The 8,305-nt window shown below is 37.3% G+C and overlaps 1 pseudogene across 1 annotated transcript; it reads right to left on the bottom strand.

The window, feature by feature from the left end:
• Positions 1–2,322: 2,322 nt before the first annotated feature.
• Positions 2,323–4,444, bottom strand: LOC148020841 (flavanone 3-dioxygenase 2-like; annotated as a pseudogene). Its single transcript, XR_015694545.1, has 4 exons — positions 4,153–4,444; positions 3,794–4,035; positions 2,760–3,075; positions 2,323–2,630 (listed from the first exon to the last, which is right to left on the bottom strand). The product of XR_015694545.1 is annotated as a flavanone 3-dioxygenase 2-like (transcript).
• Positions 4,445–8,305: the final 3,861 nt, after the last annotated feature.

Genomic DNA, 8,305 nt, shown 5'->3' with positions numbered 1-8,305 from the left:
CTCTTTCTTATCTTTCTCTCTCCTATTTTAGTATTTCTCTCTCCTTGTCACTCTATTTCTCTCTCTTCTGCACTCTTCCTTCTTTCTCCTATAGTTTTTTGTCTCCTCTTTCTCTCTCTCCAGTTCTTGACAAAATGATTCTTGTGTTAGAAATAAAATAAGAGACACATAATATTAAGTATCTTATAAAAAATTTATAAACTTTTGTAAGGATCGTTCTATTATCTATGAATAAAAAGGACTCAAATATACAAAACTTGTAAATAATCAAGAAAAAAACACTCTTATTTATTTTGAGATCCTATGTACAAGAAATTTTGCACAATGTTCCCCTTGGTCTACCAGATAGGGCCATAGTGCAACCTACACCACCCCTATAAGAGTACCTTTTTTGGAGAATTATGGATTGGATCTTCCCTCTACCTTGTGACCACTTCTTCAACACCTACCAATGGGTGCAGTACATGGGATAATACATGATACCTCCCAACCATTGCATGCATGTCACCATATCAATAACTTAGAGTATGAGATGTAGAGGATTCATTGGGCTGAAAGGCTCAACATGGCAATGACTCAAGCTTAGTGGGTTTATAAGAGAGTTACTTGGGTTATTTGATCCAACCATATTGTATCTACCCACTAATCCCAAGATTCTAATTATCAGGTGGAGGGATTCCCTAATCTTCTTGCATAGTATTTAGCCCTAGATATTGTGAGTCAGTGACCTAAGTATTTCATTGTTTCCTTTAAGGAATTTCATGGTTGATCTTGTATGAGACACATGGCTTCTAAGTAAAGTTCTTGCATATAAATAATGGAACAATATACTTTTGGGTTTTCTCTTTTCTTTTTGTGGGACCATGATAGTTGAAGAAAGACACTAATATAATGATACTTGTAAGAAAGATGATGATGCTTGAACAACCATTATCTTGCAATTATGTAATCTCACTAACTTCACTAATTTTCTCTCTCTTTTATTCTCACTCTCACTCTCAACAGCATTCTGTCCTCAATATGAGTTGACTTTGTGAGGAGGGACCTATGAGAGAGAGAGAGAGAACTTTTTTAGGGGGTTCTCTTTGTTAACCCTTTTAAGAATTAACCAACCCTTCCGATTTTTTTCTCTCTTTTATATTTTTCATATAAAAGAAACCAATACAATATGTTTAAAAAAAGAGACAAATTTTTTAAAATTAATTTGGCTAAAAATCTTACTCAAATTTGAGATAATTGAGGGATATTCTTGGTATAAAAAATTAGAAAAAATTGGTTTACTGAGATCAACATAACTAAGTGATATTCAAATTGGTTTATAAAAGATACATTAAAATAAAGTTAAAAAATAAACAAGAATTTAATAATAGCTCTAAAAAGTTGATGCTAACTCTTGATAAATTGAGTAAAGTAATAATAAATTGGAATAAGTTGAAAAAAAATAGTAATAAATCAAAAAAAAAATGAAAGATTACATTTTTTCACAAAAATCATTTAAGTTGAAAAAAAAGGATAAATCCAAATAGAATTCTAAAAATCAATACTAGTTCAATAGAAATAAGAAAAAAATGCATTTAGATTATAATAAAATATTTTAGATCAAAGAGATTTAAAAATGTGTAAAGTAAATTATTTGAAGCATAGATGAGTGTATACAAACATATATGAGAGCAAATATTTGGTGGTTCACATGTGAGGAGGTGAAAATAATGCACAGTCATGCATGATTGTGTTGAAAATTTTTGGGTATATTACAATGCCATGGTGATTTTAATAAACAATACTTGAAACCTCTCATGTAAACTTTTACTTTTGATTGCATTTATGCACATAGTTAGGAAGAGTTTTCTTTTGTTTTATGTCCACATGAAATTAATTGGGTTATGTCTTCGATAGGTAAACAAACTCATGTATTCACAACTAGTTTGCCGCATCTACTTTGATTCTTTTGTAGTGAGAGATCTCAATTATATAGTAAGAAAAGAAAGTTATATTATAAGCAATTGTTGTTGATGCCCACTTTACTTACTAAGACATCTATTTCAACTATGTATTGCACCTTTTAAATGTAATGACTATGCTACTTTGATGCAAAAAAAAACATTACCTAAAATTTTGAAATGGTTATATTCAAATTAGGGTTTACAAGTGAATGTTGTTTAGGTAGAGTTACAACATGTGCATTGGATCATAGTGTTACATAAAGACACTAAAAGTTTCAATCATTTTTTTGACACTTATATAATAATTATCTCAATTAATGAGAATAGGTCAATATCCAAATTTGGAATCCAATGAAAAGGTTTGATCATTGTAACCTTCCAAAATGAAATTTATTTCAATTTATGAGAGTGATTGTACTTAATGCATAACAACATTGAGCATTAGATCCTTACAAAATCTAATGTAGCACGATCAGGGAGAAGATTGTAACTACATGCGTTTTGAAAATAATCTCCAAAGCTTGTTGCCCTATAGCGAGGTGGATTTGCCTTGTCAAAAAACTTGGGAATAGGGGCTATAACTGTGTCCTTAGTGGGTCCAAAAAAGCAAGCTATGGACATTCGAGCCTTCTTTTTATTTGTTACTACTCTATGCTCAATGCTTTTGTACCTCCCGTTTGAGAGAATCTGCAATTAAGAAGAGACAATAAAATATCACAATAAGAATAATTAAGTACTTTTTACTATATAAGTAGCCAAAATAATAACAAGTATGGTTGACTCAATCTTAAAAGTAGCTAGAGCAAAAGTCAATACGTCAATTTGATCAGACAAGTTAATTATCAGGGCATTAGGATCAATAGGTATTGTAGGTATCCATTTTCCTCCTTTCTTGATCTCTAGACCGGGCACATCATCTGGATGTAGATAGTTAAACAACTCACATCTGAATGGCTACTTAAACCCATCGTGAGGCTTGGTTGAGGCTTGGTTTATTGCCATGTGAAGATTAGGAATCCTCGGCACCATCTTGTCTATGTACTCTTCATCCAAGCCTAAACTCTCAAATATGGCCCTGTAAATTGTTTGTCCAAGGACATCTATTTCTTCGACATAATCCAAGAGTGGTTTCCTATAATAAGAGAAAGATATATTAGTATTTGTAAGGGGCCTACTTTGGCTTCAAACATTTGTATATTGTAAACCCTTTGTCCAAAGAATATCGATGTCTTCAACATACCCTAGGAGTGGTTGCTTACAATCACAAAAAGACATATTAGTTATTTATCAAGGGCTTACTCTTGCTTCAGATTCTATATATTGGAACACATGTCACAACACACAAAGGTCTAATCATTTGATTAAACTAGTCATGGAGATGTTTATGTAGATGAGTGATAATCTGTGCATGCACATATAGTTGCAAGTCCAACTCCCACACACACATAGTGTTGTATACATATAGACTTCATGCTTGTACTTAGGAATGTTTACACATACGCGCATATAAGAAGTGTTTAAGCACACGTGTGTAAAGTTATTCTAGATAGGGTGGGATTTTCTGGCATTATAGCCATCGAAGTGGTTATTCCCATAGCTTTCTGACTTATTTTTCCTGGCAGGAAGTGGTAATGCATTATGTTTTTTCCCATAGCTTTCCGACTTATTTTTCCTTGGAGGAAGTGCTAATGCATTATGCTCCGTTTGCTTGAGGGATGTTCTAAGCATCCACTATTAAACAAATAACTTAAGGGGTTACGAGGTATATCCGTGAACACTTTTGAATACATATATAGGCATGCGTGCTTCTCTCTCTCTCTCTCTCTCTCTCTCTCATATTGCGATCTTACTTGCAAATATCCGGAGCTTCTCGAAATCCATTGTGTTCGCCAATGGTACGATCAAAACGTAAAGAATCCCTCCAGTCTCTCACTGACTCTTTTTGTGGGTTAAAGCTTGTCATATAATTGACACATGAAGGAAAGTCAGGGTTGTGCAGGCGCATTCGCTCCTCAGCATTTTGAGCAAAGAAAGCTAATGCAGCAACACGAAGTCTTTGGATGACAGCAGGTTGCAAATTATGATTTATAACCTGCAACATGAAATTGTTTTGAGAACCATGCGCATATAGCAAACTAATCAAACATGCCCATCCATGCAGTTTCTGGCCCCGCATGTTGCTCTAGAAGCGTTTGGAGAGCAGACTCACCTGGAAGAATCCCCATTCTTTGCAAGCGCAGCCTATCTCTTCAATAACTTTGGACCTTTCACTTACACGCTTGTCGGTAGAGGTAGCACTGTTAATTCCTGCCAGATGAGCCAAGTCGATGACAGGGAGTTCTTGGGTATCGTGATGACATATTAAGGGTTTGTGATCATCATCAGGTGGGGCGTCATTTGTTTGGCGGTCATGGGGTGGGCGGGACATGGAGGAGCCCGCCGGCGCCCGCAGCTTCATCCACCAGCTCTTTCACTCCACTTATGCGACGACTGGCCGCCATTGGCGCAGTTGCACGTGCGACGCGGACAACCGAGCTGGCGCAACACCCGAGTATTGAATATCGATCAGTTTAGAGAATGCTGTGAGCTGCGGCAACGACGAGTGAATACATTATATAACCGTGCAGCGAACTAGCAGTTTGCTTTGGGATGGAATTCTAATTCAGGTTGGTGATGCTGCAGATTCATTGCACTTGAATCATTGCAGTTCAATGAGTCCCGATGCATCACCACGTTGGCAAGTTCAATTTGGTCTCTTTCTTCGAAGTCTGCACCACATTGACAATGTGCTTCACGCCCAAAGGCAACGGCCGCCATGACGTCAAAATCACGCTGCATTCGCATTCTCTAAGGCTGTCTCTAAAGCAGGGCCCCGCCCAGGCAATCATTCTAAAGCTTCCAAGTTCCAGAATCCAGCGAAATTCGATTTAATATTTGCAACTCCAAGACAAAAAGTATAAAATTTATAAAAAGCCTAAAACAGCTCGAATGAACTAGTGACATTGTGTCGTCTTCTCGGTGCTGAGAGGGGTGGGGGTCACTGATAAATATATAGATGTATCATGTGGATTCAACATAAAGGATTTCAGAAATATGAATTTTATACATTTTTTCCATAACAATAGAAAGTTGTCATATCAAGGGGCTACTTATAGAATTTAAAATATCACAATATATAGTGCTTATAGCAATATTTGTAGTGATTATTTTAGTCTATCGAAAAAAATTCCCATTATCGCTAAAAACATTACAATTAGCTTCACCATAGAATCGTCACTTTTGGTACCACTATATAGTTAGACTACTAGTGATTGTAATAGTGAGCAAGGCTGCATGCAGTTGTGCCACCATTCTACCACATGGTCTCAATATTCTTCCACATTACATTTACAATTGACCATACAATTAAGTTTAGAAGTCGATAGACTATAAACATGTTGCCAAAAACAAGTAATCAATTCATTGATTGTCCAAAAAAGCACATTGATAACATGACTAACATAGAACTATAGTGAGCAACAGGGTAAAACAATAATAAGAAAAAGTATAAATAAATATTGCTCAATGTGAACCACATACAATGATGAAAGAAGGTATGTATAAGAGTAAGTTACATACAATGAGCTAGAAAAAGTGTATGAGCTCAAGGCCAAAAAAAAGAAGGGTGCTCCAAGAATCCAAGCTCCTATAGCTAGTTGCTATCCAAAAGCTCATCTCAATGCAATAGATCATTGAAAGGGATTTGCAACAAAACCAAACATCAATCCAAATCGGACAATGCATCATAAGAACTAAAAAATTCTTGCACTATCAAAAGAGGCATGATATACTAGACCATCACATGCATAAAGCTTAATGATGAGTGCAATCAGACTATGGCTTCCTACATATCATATTTCGAAGCATATACGATTGCAAATTGTGATGAACTGCTACAGCAAAAAAGATAAATTGGTACAATTAGAATTAGGTCTATTAGTAGGAGCAACACAGAAAATAAGAAATCCATCATAACAAATAGAGAATTTATAAAATCCTCAAGGTAGATCCTTGGGTTGCCACTCTTAAGATCATGCATCACTTCCACCCATCGTTGTAGAGAGGAAACGATATTCTCTTTAAGCTTCTTCTAATCCTCTTGATCTAGTCACTCTCTCTTCCCTATGCTACTCTTTTCTACCTTTCATGCATTTAATCCATTGCGGGGTATGTAGATGCGTATTTGCCCCATGATCCATCCTGTGGAGATACAATCATTCATAGCTGAAGGCACTAGGAACTCCTCATACAAGGACACTATCACATGGTCCTTGCTAGCCTTTAGCATGGTTTTTCAGTTATCCAATAGATTTCACATAAAGGCCTTCTGCCACAACTCATGCATATGTGCTATGAGTCTCTTTCATTCATCGTTCATGTATACAATACCAATGGACATATCCACTAAGTATCCATGCATTAGTGAGGTGGGTCTAGGTTATAGTGTTCCCCACCTAGAAGCCTGGCCTTGAGCATAACTAAAAGATCTATATATATCTAGTATACTTATAGGAGTGGCACCTATAGGAGTACCACTTGCAAATGAGTTAGCAAATCCTAGTGTAATAGAAGTGGAACTATCTATTATAGGTGTAGCCAATACAAGTGATGGACATTCACTCCATTGATGAGAGGGGGGCACTGCATTTAGATCTTTGCAACAACCACAAGAGTCACCCTCCCTAAAAACCTTGATGTAAGAGAAACTATCAACTAGCCATGGGGTCATCACATCTATATCTTCATAGCGCCCCTTGAAAGCAGTCCTCATATGATGAGGAGATGAAGTCTTCGGCTCTCCACAACATTTATTAAAGTCACTACTTCCACCAATCGAGTGAGGTATATTTGAGCCACCCCCCTCTATGGCTAATTACCTAGGGCATTGACTCTGCCTGCTGGAGATCGACGCATTTGAGCAAACAAAGGTAAAATGTAAGAATGTTGATTGAGACAACTTTAAATTTTCTCTATTGTGAAGTGTGCCATCTGATCTAGAGAGATACGTGTGAAAACCCCCTTCATCTTCTCATTTGTGAATTGTTAGGTCATGCCCATTTATAAACCAAGTGCAGTAACCTATATAATAATTTAAAAAATTGTATTATCATTATGATGTCATGCTGCACTAATGCTAATAGCTACCAAGACCCTCCTCACATCTCTATCTCTCCTCCTCTGTCTCTCTCTCTATTTCTCCCTCTCTCTCTCTCTCTCTCTCTCTCTCTCTCTCTCTCTATTTTATCATTCGTCTCTCATTTCCTCTTACCTCTCTCTTAATCTCCCTCCCTCTTAATCTCCATCTCTCTTACTTTCTTTCTCAAAGATCCTTTCTCTCTTAATCTCCTTCCATCTCTTAATCTCTCTTTCTTAGTCTCCCACAAATTCCCTGTCTCTTAATCTCCCTCCCTCTCTTACCCTCTCTCCCACTTTTACTATCTCTCTCCCTCTCAATGTCCTCTTACTCTTCCTCCCTCTCTGACCCTCCCTCTCAATCTCCCTCTCTTTCATACACTTTCTCCCTCTCTTAACCCCCTCACTCTTTTTTTCTCCCTCTTAATCTCCCTCTCTCTCTCAACCTTTCTCCCTCCTTATCTCTCTCTTATCCTCTCTCACTCTTTCCTAATCTTCCTCCCTCTCTTAGCCTCCCTCTTAATCTTCCTCCTTAATCTCCCTCTCTCTCTCTCTCTCTCTCTCTCTCTCTCCACATAAACAATAATATAACAAATAAAAACTCTCCCTCCATCTCTTTCTTGATCCTTGTCTCCCTCCTTGTCTCCCTCATTCTATCTCTTCCTCTTCTCAACTCCATATCCCAACCCCCCCTCTCTCTCTCTCTCTCTCTCTCTCTCTCTCTCTCTCCACATAAACAATAATATAACAAATAAAAACTCTCCCTCCATCTCTTTCTTGATCCTTGTCTCCCTCCTTGTCTCCCTCATTCTATCTCTTCCTCTTCTCAACTCCATATCCCAACCCCCCCTCTCTCTCTCTCTCTCTCTCTCTCTCTCCACATAAACAACATTGTGTAAAGGAAAGAGAAAGAGAATAAGAAAAGGGCTTACTTCAGACTCAAAGATGGACATTTGCTACCTTGCTTCTACATGACATTCTCTTTGTGCTTCCCTTAGCACTCACCTTTGCATTCTTTTAGCTCCACTTCTCTCTCTTACTACAACAGAAACGAGGCATAGACGCGCAAAGTCGGGCGCGTCTATCACAGCGTCTATACGCACGTCTAACCGTGCATGTAAATGGACGCAATTTTTGCGTCTATATATCCGCACAAATAGACGCGCTTATACACGCAAAAATAGACGCAC

Source organism: Lygodium microphyllum, chromosome 18 (genome assembly GCF_053477565.2).
Source record: "Lygodium microphyllum isolate KBCC chromosome 18, Lygodium_microphyllum_v1.1.10, whole genome shotgun sequence".
Taxonomy (NCBI): Eukaryota; Viridiplantae; Streptophyta; class Polypodiopsida; order Schizaeales; family Lygodiaceae; genus Lygodium; species Lygodium microphyllum.
This window is presented reverse-complemented; position numbering and strand designations above follow the sequence as displayed.